The sequence below is a fragment of the Cyprinus carpio genome, chromosome A20 (assembly GCF_018340385.1).
Source record: "Cyprinus carpio isolate SPL01 chromosome A20, ASM1834038v1, whole genome shotgun sequence".
Classification (NCBI taxonomy): Eukaryota; Metazoa; Chordata; class Actinopteri; order Cypriniformes; family Cyprinidae; genus Cyprinus; species Cyprinus carpio.
Window position 1 is genome coordinate 16,535,055 of NC_056591.1, and position 20,035 is coordinate 16,555,089.

A 20,035-nucleotide genomic window follows, 5' to 3' on the forward strand; every position below is an offset into this window, starting at 1 on the left:
CAAATCTGAAAGACCTGGAGCAGTTTGCAAAAGAAGAGTGCTCCAAAATTCCAGTAAAGAGCTGTAAAAAACTCATTGATGGTTACAGGAAGCGACTGATTTCAGTTATTTTTTCCAAAGTGTGTGCTACCAAATATTAAGTGTGAATAATTTTGATCAGTCCATTTTTGGAGATCTGTGTAGAATGTCTCATATTTGGCTTTTTTTTCTCTGCTTTTTGTTGTTGTTGTTGTTGTTGTTGTTCCAAAGAATTAAACATGAGAATACCAAAGCATTTGTAATTGCACCAATTTTCTGGGAGAAGTAGTGCATTATCTGACAAATGCAGGGGTGCCAATATTTTTGTCCATCATTGTATACAGGCTTACTTGTAAAAAGGCTTACTTATAATTGTCTCTACATGTTAAATAGTTATAAGACAATGACGCATTTCACCTTTAAACTAAATTTGTTAATGCTTGAAAAAATGCTTGTTAGTTTTGTTCCTTGCTTTCAGTCTGTCTACATGATGATAAATGTCGTCATCATATACACCAGGGAAACAGACACAGACCTTTAGCACTCTTGGTTTCAGATGGAGGATGTGGGTCATTTATCCTTGCATTCAGGCACCTCTAAACACCGTGGGCAAGAATCTCACACACAATCAACAGACTGAGTCAGTGGCTTTACTGCAATTATCCGATTAGCCACCGCAAGTATTAGTCAGTGTGCACCTACACCTTTTGAGAACATATGTCTATTGAATGAGTCTCCATGGTGCTGCTTAAACCTTCTTCACACATAGCAGACAGACACAGGGAGTGGTTAGAGAGCTTAGGGTTAAATTAAATATATGCTCCAGGCTTACGCAAAATACTTTCCATCTTTTAAATCTTGCGAAAACAGCTTGAATGTATAACAAGCACTGGTGATAAGAGAGTGGTTTTATTCCTCAATGTTGTCCATCTTACTCCTTCTGATACGACCTCCATATGTTTTGTTTTGGGTAGTGGTGCCTAGAAAAGGTGTTTTCCCAACCTGAAGGTTGTTCCAAAAATCTCAGTTTTGGATATTTTTTAGAGGAGTATATGTGTGTCTCTTGTGGAGGGGGATACCAGAATGCATTGTGGCAAGTGCATCCAAGATGGTGGAGGTGGGTGGAATGATGATTACATTCAATATGTTTTATTTAATACTGAAAGGTATATATATATAAGAAAATTCACTGTAATTAAAAATGATTTAACTATCCAGTACCCTGCAAAAAATAAAATGTTTAAAAATTCATATTCCTAAGGAGAATTGTCTTGTTTTGATTTGTCTTGTTTTATAGCAAAAATATCTAAAAATCCTTAAAACAAGATAAATTTACATATTTGTTTTTATTTGTTTTTAACTTAAGACTGAAAATCTGCCAATGCAGAAAGACAGAATTAACTTATTTTAATTTTATGAAAACAGGTCCAAATAACTTATGCAGTATGGGTGCACGATAAATATCGGCCAATAATTAATGTGCATCTCATCGTTCCATCAGGTGCGTGATTTCACATAGAACCGCTGTAACTACATGGAGCCGTTGTTAACTGATAAGCTGCGCAAATCCACGTTCATTATCAGTGTTTTATAATTTTGTATTTCAAATATGATAGAACACCAAAATCTATTAAAATCAATTGGGAGTCGAGCCACCCATGCTATTTGTGTGAAGTACAGAGTTGCTGCCTATGTAAAACATTCAAAAATATCACCAGGATGGCTGGGTTTGTGGTGTACCTGGGTCAATAATCTTCACCAGAAAGGTAATGCTGGTGGACCTGGTGGTCAAAGCAAACAGCATAGCTATGACAGTTCTACAGCTAGACAAGCCAGAAATTCAAACTAGTCTATGCTGGTCCTTTCAGCAGGGAACTTAAAGAGGGACTTGTCTTAAAAAAGTGACAAGGATATGCTGGATAAAGCAGCATTTGTGTGGATGCTTGCGACCTATCTGTGCCCCCTCCCCTCATCTCCAGCTAAGCGGCTCCACTGCAGACTGTTAAAGACCTGGGCTTTCTTCTCATATCTGAACCCTGCACTAACGCCCTTTCTTTCTCTCCCTGCCTCATTCTCTCTTTCTCGCTCTTTCCAGCTTTGCTTTTAACTCCACACTGGTGGTGACTGTTTGTTGACACTGAGGCATATCGACAGTGATGTGTGAATGACAAACCGTGCTGTGGGTTTCTCTGCTTTCCTCCTCTCTCTCTCTCTCTCTCTCTCGCTCTCTTTATCGCACTCCTTTTCTCCCTCTTTCTCGCACTCATTTTACTCTCTCTCTCTCTCTCTCTATCACGCCTCTTAGCCCCCTCTTCTCTCTTTCTCTCTCTCTCTCTCTCTCTCTCTCTCTCTCTCTCTCTCTCTCTCTCTGTCTCTGCGAGATACATTATTCAAGCCAGGCAGTTAAACTAGGTCACACCGCCATAGCCTTCAAACACGCCTGGATCGGGGAGGTAGCAGAGGCATGTGCACACACACAAATATAAACACACAACACATTCTCTCACACACAGACATGTTGTCTTCTCCAACTTCCTTGTTCTGAATATTCACCAAACCACTGATTGATGTGTGAAATTCAATAGTGCACATAGGGCAATAGTGCAGGCATGAGAGGGTGTGTGTGTGTGTGTGTTTGTGCATGTGGAATCTATCTTTCAATCCATCCATCCATGTCTATCCATCGATCTATCCAACCATCCATCTATTTGCTCTGCTGTTAACATTGTGTCGGTGTCTGTGTACATATACAAATACTGTATGTATATATACTTATATATAATGTATAGGTGTGTGGGTGTGCATTTCTTATGTAATCTGTACACTTAACAAAAGAATAACACAGACTGAAAGAAACACTTCACATACTTCCACAACGAAGACAACAATTTGTTCTGTCTAACATTCACTTCCTGTTTGCAAAGCTTCATATGCTTTCTCCAATACCATTCACAGTATAACCGAGCCAACACAAGCTATAATCATAAGAAGAATGCAATATGGTGGATGAAACAGACATAGGAAGACACTCACACACATATCCAAACACACACACACACATACAATGGAATCCTAAGACCAGCACCTGTCACTGTCACATGGTATCCAAACCCAAAGCTGATGATAGCAGTTTGGTGAATGGATCTGAACCACCCTGCCTCAGCCAACCCCTCACACCTCTGATACACTCTACCCTTTCTCTCCACCTCTCTGCAGCAAATGAGTGTGAGAAACGCTCCCTCCTCTCTCCTCCATCATCATCTCTCCAGCAGGCCATCTGTCAGCGCTAATGAATGCACACTCATTTGCATGGCTGATGAGCGCTCCTCGTTTGGCGCAGCCTGAACGGAAGGTCGCGTTCTGTCGCTTCTGCAACAGTAAATTTTGGCAGTGAGAGAGGAGAGAGAGTGAGAAAGCGAGTCAGAGACCTACAGAGAAATTAATGATGAAGGATACGGCGAGAGGAAAGAGAAAGAATCATGAAAACAGATCCGTAGAAGATCTACATCTTTGATACAGACCATTTTTTGCATGCCTCCGATAATTTATGGTCGTTATTTGAGTGTGTTACTTTTCTCTTATACTTCACATATGCATTTTTATGCATATGTTGATCTAAGTCACTGCAAGTAGGCCCAGTTGTATGTGTGTCTGTGCGTGAGTGTGTCACAGCCCTACACACCGTCTGTGGAAATAAATCAGCTCCTATGAGGCTTACCAGCCTATCACAATGCATTTGTCTCTTCCACTAGGGAAGACATGTCTGCACCCCTCCATTCCTCTCCCTCGCTGCCTCAGCTCTTTCCCTTATGTGTATGTGTGTGTGCGTGTGTACATGTCTCCTCCAGTCTCCTCTCCTCCCAGCCTCCCCTGGCTTTCTCCTTTAATTACTGCTCTTTCCTCCCTCCACCCACCCCAATCCCCTCCACCCCCAAATCCCTTGCTCTCCGTGGCAGAGGCTGCTCTCGTTCCCCCTGCCTCTTTCCGCCTGTCTCCTCATTTCCCACCACAATGCCTGTTTCTCCTGGTTCTAGAGCTTTGTTTTTAATTTTCTTGAGTTTAGGATTAAGAATTTGATTTCTGATCCCATCTCCTGCAGAACGTAGAGATCTGATGGATCGGAGGGTCTAGACAGGCTCCTCCAAGCACTGCGGCTACAAGAGCCTCGTTATTGGTGATTTGAACGTGTGTGTGTGTGTGCGCGAGTTTGTGTGTAAACTCATGACTGTATTCAGAGTTCATCGATCAGTCTGTTTTTTCAAGCAGACAAGGGGTAGGCCATTCTAAGAAACCCACTAATCCATGTGCACACTGAACGACGTGTGTCATATGTTCTCCGCTTTAGAGAAAGACGGCAACATGCATTCATAGTCACAATGGTTAGCCTTGCTCGTGAATACTGAAAGCGTAGACATGGGTTCTGGGATATCAGCCAAGTACATATGCATTTCATCTAATGGGAGTCTGCTCTCATATGCGTAATTGCCACAGGGTTGCGTTTCACAGCAGCCCCACTCGAGCAATGCTCATGAGGAACAGCACCCTTCATGTCTGTCCCCAGCACTGGCATTTTAGACACTCTCCCTTTCCATTAATTAGCTTGTCCATTTTCTGTTGGCCACTCTGACATTTTCCTGCTGCTAATTCACTGATTAAACCTATTAACGTGATTAGGAAGGCATTTTCAAGACAGCTGCCATTATATGCACCACACCATTGAGAGGCAACCAGGCTGCCTTGTTTTTGTAGGTTTTGCTTACATGGGTAGAGAGGAGACTGGGGAAAAAATCTGAGATGAACTGCAATCACTGCTTAATTTCAGCACCAGGAGCTGTCCAGTAGGTTCTTCATTTCAGCACCAGGGACTGCCCAGTGTTTCCCCTTGTTTCAGCACCAGGCGCTGTCCGCTTGTGTTTCAGCACTTTGGGATCTCCAGATTCTGCAAATAATGCATAAAATAACAGTGTTAGCTGTCCTAAAATGCTTTTAAAATCCTGTCAAATTAGTTCAACAGTTTTGAAAAGCGCTGGAATTTTGTTCGTCATTTTTGTCTTGGTTTTGATTAAAAATAGAACCCAACTAAATCAACTGAGATTTTATTGAAAGTGTTCATAAATGAAGCCATTGTCAGCAGGGATTTAAAGCAGACGTAGCCGTTGTGTACCACGGTGTTTGCTTAATTTTCAATGAGGCACATTTTTACTGGCACATAATTCATATTCTATATCAAATACAGACACCCACACTGGTGCACACGCTAGCATGCTCATATGGCTTTGTAGACTCTGTAGTCTGTGGGGAGAGCAGAGCAGGGAGTGACTAGAAACAGACTGTCTACGGCTGAATTAATATGAGAGAGACTGATTAAGGTTATACATTTCCAGCCTGTCCTTTGTTCTCTGGCTTCAGGCAGACTGGGTTTGTTTATTTTATGATACAGTTTCTTCTTCCTTTTGTTTTTGGCCGAGCAGCCTGTGCATCTCCTAAGCCAAGGGTCCAAGCTGTCTGTTTGTCTGTCTGTCAGTCAGTCAGAAGAGGTGGGTAAGTCTGGCTCTGCATGCTCTACACTCGCTGCTGCTGCTGCAGTGTCTCATCACTTCTGGAGACCGGCTCACACGCTTCTCTCTCTACCGCCTCACACATTCTGCTCACAGCTCCCTCCCTATATGCTCCAACTCTCTCACTCCCCTCCTCCCTGTCTGTCTGTGTCTCTCCCTCCCTCCCTCCCTTCCTCTCTCTCTCTCTCTCTCCCTCGCTCTCCCGCTCTTTCTACTGCCTCTCCAGAGCGGCTGCAGTTCCCTGCTTCTCCACTCTCTCTCCCTCCATCTCTCCAAGTGCTGGCGGAATACCGAGCTCAGACAAAGAAAGCTCAGGAGAACAGAGGAGAGAAGTGAAAGAGTGTGCATTGAGGGACAAATAAAGCGCTTTAAAGAGCAAAAGAGAAAGACGGTTGCAGACTTTCAGACCTACGGTGTGTGAGGAGACAGAGAGAGGGAGAGAGAAAGACAGTGTCGCCATTTCAGTAGGTTTCACTTTGTTTACTTCTTGTTCTTCTTGTTTTGCCATGCTGGCATGTCATGGCCTCATAATCTATGTTCGTTTACAAACAAGGAGTTTGCATGTTTGTCTGCGTGTATGTGTGTTTGAGAGAAGAAGGCATTCTAATGCATTCATGAAGACATCACTTTTGCATTCCAACACACAGGGCTGCAGAGTAGCTGTCTGACAAAGTAAGCTCCGCTACCTCTTTGCCTTTCGAACTGCAATGCTATAGCTATCTGACCGACTAGTGGTTGTTCCCAACTACATATGTGCATGACACTCAATAATTAGCGTCCAAAAAAATGATTTTTCAACCAAGCCTGACAGTATATTCTTATGTAATACTTTTAAGCAAATCATGATTTTGAATGCTGTTCCCTTTTGGCTAATTTTGCATGTTTAGGAGCAAAATTACAGGAGCGTCTTACACATTTTCACCTCAGGAGAATGACTGTGTGACTCCGAAAGTTGAGTGATTATGAAGTTAAATGTGAGTTGCGGCAGGGCTTTGCTGGATGGGGCTGTTGTAGATTTACCTGTGGAACAAAAAGAAGAGAAGAGTTGCTTGTTCAACTGGGGCTTATTTAACAGCCACTGATAATGCAGCCATAGGTGTGAATATATTGTTATATAATGTCAACCAGTGACGCCATAGGGCAATCTGATTTGGTATGCACTGGACTTCCATCATAGAGAGTTAATTTTCCTGGAGAGTTTTTTTTTTCCCTGTTTCCTGGATTCAAATATTTTCTAATTATTTATTATTATTATTATTATTATTATTATTATTATTATTATTATTATTATTGACTTCCATCATGGAAAGTTCTTTTTTTTTTTTCTTGGATTAAAATATTATCAAATGACAACACCCTCAAATAATTACAACAACACAACAAATAATTATTATTATTTAATAAAAATAATAATATTAATGATGATGTTTGTTATTTATTATTATTATTATAGCTGTTATTTATAATAATAACTTTACCACAATTCTTAACACTATATTTAATAAAAATATTATAATAATTTATAATGACCAAAACTTTTTTATTATTGTTTCTATTATTTAAATATAATAATTAAACATAATGTTTATGATAATAAACAAAGTTTTCATATTTTGTTTAGTTATTATCATAAAATCAACTAATATTAATTAATGGACTGCAATAATTATAATAATTAAAGTATAATTTAAAATAATAATAATTCTTCTACTTAGTTGGTTGTAAGATTTCCTAATGATACTAATTAAAACATTTAAAATGTCTTGCACAAGTCACTTTGGACAAAAGCGCCTGCTAAATGCATAAATGTAAATGAATGTAGATTATCTGGTGTGCAATCTCACACACAATGATAAACGGCAGTGCATATCGGCATCAGTGATGGAGTATAGTTTTAGAGAAGATTTTGTGCATTATTCATATGTACAAACATCTGAACGCATGTTTATGCAATGAAGGGTGATTTTGTTGAATGGGGGTGTTGTCACACTTGCCCTTTTCAGCTGATCAGAAAGCAGTCATATCTAGTCATAATAATAGCTCAGGAGAAGTTCAAGTGGGAGGTTCTGATCCTGGATCAGCAGTAAGACGTCTCAGCAGGAGTTCAGGAGAGAGCTGTCACACTTATGAATACTGTATATGATCTCATTACTTTATAGATAACAGTGCTTGCTGCTTAAGTTAATCTTACAATAGCAACATTCTTAGAAATGCTGATATGACAGTGACATATAGACTTGCAATATGACTTATATACTGTGTTTCTGCTTTTTTCATTTCTTCTTTGTGTTCTTGTTTTTCTTTTAGCTCCTGGTTTGGTTTGGTGAGCTAACTGGCTAACTACAAGAGATGACATTAAATTATCACAAAGCTTCAGTAGAGAAATTCCCATTTAAAGCGGCCGAACTCGTGCGTACTCCTGTCAGCAAAGTGCCGCATTTAGGATCAGAACCTGTGCAGGCTGAGGGTAAGCTTGGGTTTGAGGTGGAGAAAGGGTCCCCAGGAGAAGATGTGATTTGTCTGGCTAGAAGCTCCATGACCCCAGAGGGTTTCCTTGCCTCAGTGAGCCATTTATATGCTGAGAAGGAGAAAGACAGTGAGAAAAGGAGAGGGAGAGGGAAAGGGAAACAGAGAAAAACCTTGCCCATTTCACAATCTTACAGGTTTAATGAGTCGCCAACCAACCCCTACCACCCCTTAACCACCCCTTACACACACACACACACACACACTCACAAACACACACACACACACACACACACACACACACACACACACACACACACACACACACACACACACACACACTCACAAACACTAACCACTCTGTCTGATGTGTGGCAATGGCACAGATAAAAATAGCATCGTTGGTGAAGGCAGCTTGGGAAAAGAACAAAATTGGATAGATTTAATTTATGCAGATATTACATTTAATGTACATGCATATTATCCTGACACATTTACTTATGCCAGTATGTTTTGCTAATTTGTCTGTGACTTTTTTACTGAGTTTGTGTTTTGAGAAATGATTGACTAGTTTTAATATTTTTTATAGTGATACTTCAATACCACCTGCACTCTTTTTTGTGTTACATTCATTGTAATGTCAAAACCGTCCATGTGGGAATCACATTCTAGTCATAATAAGGTCACTGCAATGCTGACAATGAGTGTGTTTATATGTACAACAAAATGTTTTCAAAAATCAGCTCGTTATAAAAAAATGGATAACACAAGAAAATTATGTTTAAGTGACAATGTGTTAACTTTTTTGGACATCAGAATGTAAACAGACATGAGCACACTGAATAAGACGATGCCATTCAGAATGAAACCAATGTAAAATGCAAAAATATATGTGTAGGTTGTCAGGTTCTTTAGCATAATTGGCATAAGACTGTGCATGCAAATGCTCTCATTGTTATACTGTAGCCCTATACCAGCGCACTAACAGACAATGATAGTCAGTGCTTATGCTGTCAAAGTGAGTGAGATTTTCTCATTCCAGCCTACCTATCAAACTCATGCCATGCTCTGCCAAACTCCTCTCCAGTTCCCCTCTGGTTCCAGCAGATGTTACTTCAAGCTTGAGTGAAACTCCTGGACTTCTTGGTGTTAGCATGACACTTACCAAGCTGTTTAATAATAAATTCATGATTTAGTGTTAAAGTTGAAAGCCGTCACACAATCTACTGTGTTCAGTACCAAAAGGCTTACAGAAAGGTTAAGTAGCTCTGATGGTATTAACCCTTTGACGTGTACGATCACACCGGTGTGATTTGAACGTTCAGTGCGTCACGTCATCAACTGCTGAATTCGCTGATGTCTATGGAAGCAGCAATAGTGATCCTTACAAATATAAACTGATGACATGTTTTATTAATATCATGTACAGATTTTGTAGATAACTTTAAAGTTTAATCTGCTCTTCTCCCAGTTTTCCGGAGACTTACTTTAATGTCTTTTGGGAGAAAAGGATGAATTTATGTGTTTTAAAAAATCCCACAGCTCAGATTCAGCATGAATTTAACACGGCGCTGCCCGTCACCCGGTAGGCCTATAGATCAACTAACAGGGTCATTATAAAAGTGTTTAAACTACCAAATACATTTACTTGCACATATTTCAGAATCGGAATATCAGATATTTCATAATATAATGAGTATGTTTATAAATATTAATAATAAAAAAGTAAAAAAAAATAAATAAAAGCTATTCATGTGTGTCACATGCCAAGCATGACGCGTCACCATCGAAACAATAAGGCTATACATTCTAAAATAACGGTCGCCTAAAAAAACTCACACTGGGGGCTCAGCTAGAATATTTTAAACTCATGTGTTTGGTGGAGTTTTGCTGAATCATGTGGTGCCACAGGAATGTTGTCAGGCTGAAAGACAGGCTTTTATTAGCTGATGAGCATGGGCACACACATACACACCCAGCGGGCCATTCAGTGTTCACACCATGCTCATTAAGGTCGAAGAACCACAATATCTCAATTGCTTTTTTTTTTTCTCTCCAGTGTATGAATATTTATATGGGAAGTTTTGGCTGAATCAATAAATCTGGTGCTTGTGAGCATATGATTCACTCTGCAGTGGTTTGTGATGATGACATAATAATATAAAGATAATGGTAAGAGTATATTTTCTGACACCCGCATTCATGGTGTGTATGCACATTTATTTTTGCATAAACAAAAAGGCAAAAATAAAAATAAAAAAGAGGTAAATATAATTAAAAATATAATAATATTTAAAATAAAGAAATTATAATAAAAATACTGTATTTTAGAACAAATTGTTTTCTACATTCAGCCAATGTAAAGATCAGTGAATCTTATATTTGCTTTCTGAATACTCAAAATAGACATGAAACTGAGGATTTAGCATCAAAACCTTGGCAGACTGCAACAGTGAATGGCAAAGTGTCACTATATTGGATGCTTGAAAATAAGCATTATAGTGTGCTTGAATTGAAAAACATCTTTCATTCTAAGAACAGAAATCCAATTTTACATTTTCCAATGTTTTCACTAGTAAATTGTCTCTGTGAACAATGCCCATAGAATTCAGAGATGGAAGGACCAGTGTAGGCACTGAGAAAGTCTGCTGTAGCTCTGATTCAACAGATGTATTATGAATAAAGGTGGATTATTTACATATATAGGTCATGGTTTAGAGGTTATTTGTTTCTCCGGAAAGCTGTCACTCTTAAGAGAGTTTTTCTTATACTGTACAAACAAGTTATTGTATTTGAAGGCTACAACACTCTTTTAGATTATTCTGTTGCCATTTTCATGGGAAGCCCTGATCTACATTAGATGCTGCTGTGACCTAGTTGAGAGAGGGATGGAGAGGGAGGAAGAGAGAGAGAGAGAGAGAGAGAGAGAGGGGAAGAGTGAGACAACCAAACACAGGGAATGAGAGATTTGTTTGAGGGTGAATTAAACAATCAGGGGCAGCCCAGGTTAGATCCCAGGATTCAGGATCAGCAGGCATGCAGCGTAAATTAATCCAGCCTTACCTCTCACCCTTTGTAAACATCAGCACCCCAACAGTGTCTCAGGCTAAATTAGCTCTATGGTAGTTTTAAATGACATATAGTTGCAAAATGTAATTTTATTAAAAAAAATAAATATAATAAAATAAAAACGTTGGGGACAGCATGGGAAATCAATGATAGAATAATAAACTGCAACTAAACATGCAATTATCCAAAATGCATAAGGCTTCTCAACAAACAGATAGCTGTTTATAATTCATATAGTTTATATACTATTTTAGAATTCTGCATGTATTATCTTTATGAGTTACAAAACAATCTAGTAACAAGATAGAACAAAGAATGGAACAAATTTAGAGTCGTATGTCACTTTTCAGCGATAAAATACTTTCTTCTTCACAGCTTAATATGCAGAGACAACTTGTACATCTACCTGTCATTTAGAAGCCATTCGAAAACTGAAACCAAAAACTATAACTGAACCATCTCGTTCTACACAGCAATGCCTACTCAACCAATTGCATGAGTTGGGGATAGGAGTTCAGGGGTCATATTAGGAAAGTTATTCCAAAAACAGCAGGGTTTATTTATTGCAGTTCTGTTCAGCAGCGCTCCTTTCCGCTGCAGCTGATAACTGAGATGCAAGCTTGTGCTAAATGCATTTGTATTTACAATCAACAAGAAAGCAGGTCTGTGGTGATATGAGAGAGATTAATATACTGTAGTGCCAGACTATCAGATACCTACATGAATGGTTTCATATTAAATGTTGCTATGGACAACATGGAATATTAGGAAATATCCAACCACTGAATGATGCAATTTACCAATCAGAAACCAAGTGTTCTAAAGGCTATAATAGGCTTATAAACCTTTTCCAATGAGACAAATTTTTCCTATATCTTGTTGCCAAAGGCCCTACATCCAATCAAATGGTATTTTGCCTCAAATTCTTTTGTCATATGCTACAATCAGCCAAATTAGTTAGCAACATGGATAGGCTAAATGACCCTCATCTCCAAAAAAACAACTACTATACTACATAAGGTAAAGGAAAACTTGATCTAGATTATATTATACATTAAATATAGTACAGTGTTGGATAAAAATTTAACCAGTATAATGTGCAGAGAGGTGCCATGTACTGACAGCAGTATTTATCTGAGAGAAACAAAAGGGGGAAAAGGAAGTTTTAGAGTTGAGTTGCACCTGAAATTATGTAATATACGCTAAGGTCTAGTGTATGAATTTTTGATGATTACTCTGTTGTGTGCATGAATTGTCCAATGTTCCACACTTTGTTTTTTTTTGTTTTTGTTTTTTTGATTAAATATGTCTATCATCTGTGTATTTGAAATGTAAAATCTTGTAATTTTCCAATTGAGTACACTACTTACACTATTTGTACTACAAAATGGCAGTAGTGCAAATTGGGATGCACCTTTGTTCTTCTCATAAATACAGAGTCAGTCATTCTCAGCCATATCCAGGAGTCTATGAATCATTGAATTCAATTCTGCAAGTGAATCTGATCGTCGGGAATTTGTAAGACTGGTGGCAGCCATTGAAAACAAGCACTGGTGTATAAACTCCCCACAGAGCCACATAGATCCCCAGTCCCCACAGACTGCATACACGCTTCAAATTAGTACTGACCTGATTTGCCCATATATGCACAGTGACTCAGGAAAGCTATCGAGCCTGTGTGTTGAAAGCGCAATGCATACACATGGCTATCCAGTAATGGCGATGATTCACTGCAATCGGTGAGAGCATCTCACAACATGAGCTGGGGCCACATATGAAGGCCTATTTCCTGTTGCATTTTGCAGACCAGTGGAAGGGACGGGGGAGTAAATGGAGGGGCCTCATCATCTTTCTTTTTGAATGTGAAAAGTATTCCTTTTGTGTGTGTGTTTGTGCAGCGGGGGCATTTTCCTTAATAACTAATCTGGGGTGATTACACGAGTTCAGCTCTTAAGAGATCATCTGGTTTCTGCTCAGTCTTTATACTTTATGTGTTGTTCTAAAAAGAAAAGAGGATGGAGTACATTAGAGAGCTCAAATGGGTATGAGTGGGTATTTTGCGTCTGCAGCTATAGACACGGGTTGCTGGGGTTGTTTTTGCAGGAGTGTGTTAACAGAATACAAAGCATTCTAAAGAGGTGAACAGGTTCTGCTGCCTTGGCATCGGATGAAGATACAGCTCTCGAATTTTCAGAAGATGACAGAAGGATGCATTTTTGTGAAAGTGCTGTCTTAATTGCTTTTTAATGTTTATATATTCAGTCATGCTTCCTATTGTGCACTGCAAAAAAAAAAAAAAAAAAAAAAATTCCTTGTGCTCAATCACTTAGTATTTTTGTCTTGTTTTGCTGGAGAAATATCTAAACATCTTTAAAACAAGATCAAATTACTTTTAATTACTTTTAACAAAATTGCATAGAATATTAAGAAGTATTTTCTAGTTTATTTTTCTTACCCTACTTGCAAATAATTTTATTCTCTTTTTTTTTTCTTTTCTAATATAATAAACGTCACGTGTTTAATTAAATTTATGCTTAAAACAATTTGCCAATAATTAAAGTCGACATGAAGTAAAAATTCACCCTATTTATTTTCTAAATGCATGTTATCGTGAATGATTCATCTGTGCACGTTTCACTTTTTTAATGTTTTAACCTCGTAATTTTGAATCAGAATATCATAACCCAATTTTGGTGAAACAACAGACTTGTCTCTGGTGACATATGTTGGACTTCTCCAATAATTTGTTTCCACTTCCCGTCCCTTTCTTAAAATCGACTGCAAGCTTGCATTCAGATCATCCATCCAATCAACAGCCAATGATTAGAATCAAGTCCCGTCCTAGATTTTTTCTGTCTTTCTTTATTTATTTATTATAATCTGCTTCACTTAGATCTGCATCACAATATGGAAGAAAAGATGTTGCAACTTCCATTTCATCGCAATTTTAAGATTAAGATGTTTTTTTTTTTTTTTTTTTTCTTTTTTTTTTATGTTTGTGTGTTAAATGACATCCAGGATCACTAATGCTGCTCTATTCATCTCTGATATTTTGTAAACAGGTCTGAAGTGATGGATTTTAGCAGTTTTGCTAGTCTGCCACAGTTGGTCTGGTCTCTAGTCTGACTAAATCATGTACGCACTGGTGACATCTGTGTTCCATCTGTCGTTCTCACCTTCGGTTGTCATTGCCGACCAGCCCTGTGAAAAGTTACATAACAACATCATGTAACAGGGCTGGCACGAACCTTCAGTAGAGCATCACATTTTGCCTTTACCAACTAACTATGGGGATATTTATATAGAAAGTATAGCAGCACACACACACACACACACACACACACACAAAGATGGTAAGGAATGACCAGTCAGTAAATTAAGGAGTTGGCTCTAGGGTTTCTTTCCAGACACTGTTTGGGAGTGTCGGACAGAGAGCTCATAGAATGAGTCATGAAGTGGGAGAGCTGTTATTTTTAACACACGCGCTCACGCACACACTCCGCCGTGCCTCACACAGGCTGCTATGCAATTGGCTCACTGGGGACAGTCCTGTGATGGAAGACGTGAGGCAACACCTCCATTAGAGTCCAGTGCAGGCCCTTTAACACAGTGACTCAGCTAAAACACACTGCTAATTATTCATTAGGGCCAAATGTGCCTACAGTACACAGCCTGCGCACAGCTCTAAGCACACCGAACAACATCATATTCCCTTTTCCCACATACACATTGCGGTAGATATGGGTTTTTAACAAGCTGAGTAATTTTTGTCATCCTTTGGTAAAGGAGAGCTAGATGAAATTGCCTCATTATTGCAATTATTCATTTTAGGGAAGCGGGAGTGAGAGAGGGAGAAACAGAGAGTGAGAAGGAAAGAGAGAGAGAGAAAGGGAGCCTTGGCTGGTGGTAATTAAAGCACGTCCTTCTCGATAGGACGCAGCGGAGGTCTGGCTGATTGCTCCATGGTTTCTCCGTCTCTGAATGTGTTGTGAATGAGACAGACAGGAGCACGAGCACTGCATGCTGATTAAAATCATATTTCCTCTCCATCTCGATTCAATCCGTGCTGATTTGCCTCACTGATTAGAATTCGCTGGTGACAAAGCTGGAGACAGAGCCCAATGCAAAATATAACTAATCACATTCCGGCACTGCACTGAGCTAATAAAAATGGGGAGAATTAGAACTCATACGCTTTTGGACAGATGTGCGCTGAACCGAGCCTGGAAAGACTCATTAGCTTTGGACAGGTGTATAGGTTTGGTTATAGATGTCAAGCGCTCATGTGGTTCGGTTGGTTGTAAGCTGATAAAAGCTCAAGCTCTGTTCCAAAACCTACTCCCTGTCTGCTGCTTAGATAGGTGCCATAACTGTAAATGAGTGATTTGAAACACCACATAGGAAGAAAAGCATTGGTAGATGGTACTGTACGCAAAAAGACTTGACTATATGAGAGACTCGAAAAAAATGTAGACAAAATCATGACTTTTGGTTTTAAATGATTTCTATATAAAATAAAATTATGTGTTGCTTCCTCCAACATCTTAATTTTTTTCTCCCTCACAGTTGTGTCAGCTGTGGAAATATATAAGACGAAATGTATTTGCTTTTCTTCATGAACAGTACACAAAATACCAAACTAAATTGTGCAGTCAACATTCACAAATTCATTTTATTGTAACAAATAACAATTTTGTTTCGCAGTAATTGACATGACCCCAATTGGCTCATTAAGGCTGACATATTGCATCACGGTCTCTGGGTCTAAACACTTTTTCAAATCCCAAAAGCAAAGTATTTAAAACACCATGACTTAAAGATATTCCGAAGTCTGGGCTCTTGGAAAGTAACTAAGGAAGTAACTGGTAAATATGGCTAATTTTTCAGAACTCACAAATGCAGTCATTCTGGCATGACTTGAGTGCTGCATAAGCTTGTCGCAACGCATTACGGGATTGCTTCTGCAAAATGGTGAAAATATATCTACTTTTTGGAATGTGTCTAGGATTAAAATGCAGCCTTCATAGGCAGCTCAATAGGTTTTGGAAGCATTTGCCTTGAATTGTCAGTGGCTTTAAAAATCAAATAGTGCATTAGGCTTCACAAACATCTTTGACACTCTTTGGAATGGTTTCTTTTTTAACAGACATGGGTTTCCAGGCTCTCCATGCACAACTACATGTGTTTGTGTGTGAAATACACCTATCTATGTGTAAGATCTTGCCGAGCTGAGCACTATCCCAAACACACATGAGAACACATACACGCTCACCAGCTGCAGAGGTAACGCGTGGTGGTGCCCAGCGGGCTGCTGTAGTGTAGAGGAGGAGATGTAATTAGCAGGTACGGTGTGAAAGCGGCCAGATCAAGCTGCAAGGTGCCCCACATTGTGAACAAGCTAAGCTCTACAAAGTTCATCATGACATTTTCACCTACATTATGTGTCATAGGATGGCATTTGTGCTGTATTTAATAGAGGTTTGTGTGTTTTTCAGTGTGCGCTTTAATTTGGGAAAATGCTTAGGCTAGTGTATCTGATTTTTCTGTTATTTTGTTCTGAATTGGCTTTTTTTGTTTTTGTGTAATTATTAAATAGGCTTTAAATGAAAGTGGCAGAAATTCAGGGTGAAATAAGGACACAGCTTCCGCAAATCCTGGAATAAGAGTTACTGGAAAAGTCGAATACATTTGAATGCAGCCATTAGCTCTCAGCTAGTCATTGCTGGTATAATCTGATGGGTAACATGCAATTTCTTCCTGTCAGACGATTCTTGCAGTCTGGATGCCCACGTCTCCTCCGGGCCTGGCACCAACTTAGGTTGTCGAATGAAGGGCCAAAAGCTATTTTCCACTGAACTACTCCTCTCTCTCTGAGGACGTGAAGTCTCAGGAAGCCTTCGCCTTTCCCGTAGCTGGGAGAGAGGACTTCTGGTGCCTCCGTTGCCATTGACGACGTGTTGGTTGGATCCCACGTGGTTGCCAGGCATCATTAAGACCTGATGGCACGGGTTTCTCTCTCCATAAGCAAGCCTCGAGAATGGCAGGGGCAATTAAAGCTCTTCTCTGCCTGATGGGATAGAATGAGGCCCCAGGAGAGAGAGACAGGAGTCAGAGAGGTAAAGAGAGAGAGAGTTGAGATGGAGAGGAAAAAATTGTTCTCCAGCATCGGGGTGGAAGATGGGTTTGTTTTATTGTTTAGCGCAGAATGTCTTTGTGGATTGCATCCATGCCATGCACTGTATGGGTTGAGTCAGACTCTGAGCTCTGAGAGCCCTCAACGCAAGGCCATTTGTAGATTAGCTGCATCTGGCAGATTGTGACTGTTTCCATTAGTACTTAAATTAGGAAACTTAGGAGAAATGTCCTCAGAGCTCGGGTGCCATCTCAAAGCAGGAAATGTGCCAGACTATGTTTTGAAGGAAAGGAAGTGTCTTCTCAAAATACCTACAATTATGGGTCGCTGATGTAGTTGTATTTTCAGCCTCATCCAGTTTTCTTGCTCGCATTCTGCTTATAACCTATGGCTTCATGGCTAGTCATGTAGCTAATAATGAAGAGCTCTACTGTTCATGTGCTCTGATTCTAAATGAGGACTGGAAAATGCGAGCAGCCCACACTCTCCACTCTGTGCAGTGATTGGAATTCTGACTAGACTCTTTGCAGGCATCTGCATTACATGTGCACACACATACACACACAAATTTGCATTACCGTCGCACTCACACCGAGTGAGTCACGCTGACTGATAAGGTAGAGCAGAAGTCTAGACTCTTTGAAGCGCTTGACTAAATATACTACCCTATTGAGCGGCCACATATTTTCCAACACTGACCATCAGATTTTATTATCCAGCAGACAATAGGATACCTATAAACACAATGGATGTAGCAAACTACCATGCTACTCTCGCTATTTCTGCAATATATAGTATGTATATTATGCTTAGCTTGCAATGGAAACACAAATTACCTACTACAATATATATGCCAAAATGAGTAGCAACAATGCATGTTGTGTGGAATTCAGTGCTGCAATGCAATTCAATGCCATTTCAGTTGTGATAGAGGAACAAGGAAGAAATATACAATACCATTCAATGTTTTTCAAAATTCAATTTTTTTTTTCATTTATATTTATTTATTTAAGAAATTGATACTTTTATTCAGCAAGGACTTGTAGATTGTTAAAAAAGATTTCAATTTTTCAATGAATCCTGCTTTTTCACATTCCATTCATCAAAGAATCCTGAAAAAAATGTATCAAAGTTTCCACAATAATATTAAGCAGCACAACTGTTTGCATTGATATTATTAAGAAATGTTTCTTGAGCACAAATCGGAATATTAGAATGAATTCTGAAGGATCATGTGACACTGAAGACTGGAGTAATGGCTGCTGAAAATTCAGCTTTGCATCAAAAGAATAAATTACATTTTAAAATATACTCGAATAGAAAACGGTTATTTTAAATTGTAACAATATTTCACAATATCACTATTCTTACTGTATACTGTGGATCAAATAAATGCAGCTTAGTGAGCATAAGGTGTCTTTGAAAAAACATTACCAACTATTACCAAAGTCTTACCAACCCCAAACTTTTGAACACTATTGTAGGTAACAATTTTAATATCTTTTTCTTCACTCATTATTTGATCAGGCTCCAAATTATTTTATAATTATTTTAATTATATATTATATTTTGTATTTAAGAGCTGATAACAATGTAGCGTAGGAATGATGTCTCTCACTATATTAATATATATATAATGTAATAATATATATAATGTGCAGTGTTTAGTGCAGAGTAGTAAGGATTCCATTGCAAACATAGCCAACATTTTTTAACATGAGAGAATGTGAAATGAATAATGTCTCATGACATGATTGTTTCAGGGCTCTTGTAGACATGATGCCATCTGAATTGGGGGCAGGCAACAACCAGCCAAGCAAATCTGACCAGTCACACCACATAAATCCAGACCAATCTCAGGGTCACTGACACCAGCGCAGTAATGTAACAGACAAACATGTGTCATGAATCGACAGAAAATATGATTTCGGATTTGTATGTGCCGTGTTTTTTTTGGACTGTCTGGTGGGGTGATGTTAGGCAGGGCTGAGGGGAAATTAGCTGGAGAGATTGCATGCTGAGCCTTGAGGGTTGTAGGGTCATGTCTCTCTGACTTGGTCACTCTGTTCCTGATGACTGGGCGTGATGCACACTCACAAAAACACACATGCACACACTTTCGTGGGGGCAGACAGGCTCACAGTGGTGCTGTGCATCTGGAGCAGTTTTTAGATGAATGAGATGTGACAACAGCCCTGCCAGGCGAATGCCTGTGCAAGGTTTTTTTTTTTGTTTGTTTTTTTTTTTGTTGTTTTTTTTTTTTTTTTTTTTGGAAAGAGTTTGGCAGAATGCTAAAATAGTGAAGATTCCCTAATTTATTCTGGTAAAAGAAAAGATTTCCACAAAATGAACATTTCATCATTACATTTTTACTTTAAAAGTGTCATTTCAAACCTGTATGACTTTTGTGGAAAACAACAAGAGAAACTGCACACAATAAAGAATGATTGTAATTTTGACAGTAAAAGACTGTAAAAAATGGCATGAGCTGTCTACTTAAAAAAAATTATGGTAACAATATTACACATAATATTTTTGAGTAGTTTTTAAGGCTTGATTTTTTTAATGGAATCTACCTGAATAGATCATGTAAAATCTCCTGAATTATTTAATCTATGACACAACGATTTTAATATTGTTAGTGAAATGTGCTCATTTTAAGGTGATTCTCAACTCCATCCGTGATTTTGAGTAAGGCCTGTTTGTATTTGACTGAGGCTTTTTTTTGAGTTAGTTATTTTTTTATGTTGAAAGATAGCTCAAATAGGAAAAAACTTTACTGCACTAGCAT

General features: G+C 38.8%; 1 protein-coding gene across 1 annotated transcript in view; it reads left to right on the forward strand.

Moving 5' to 3' along the window:
• Positions 1-5,788: 5,788 nt before the first annotated feature.
• The window catches only part of LOC109108462 (myelin transcription factor 1-like protein), a 54,651-nt gene continuing 40,404 nt past the window's right edge, over positions 5,789-20,035 (forward strand). Inside the window, exon 1 of the mRNA XM_042777838.1 lies at positions 5,789-6,040. The gene's annotated coding sequence lies outside the window, so the exon portion shown is untranslated. The remainder of the gene's footprint in view (positions 6,041-20,035) is intronic.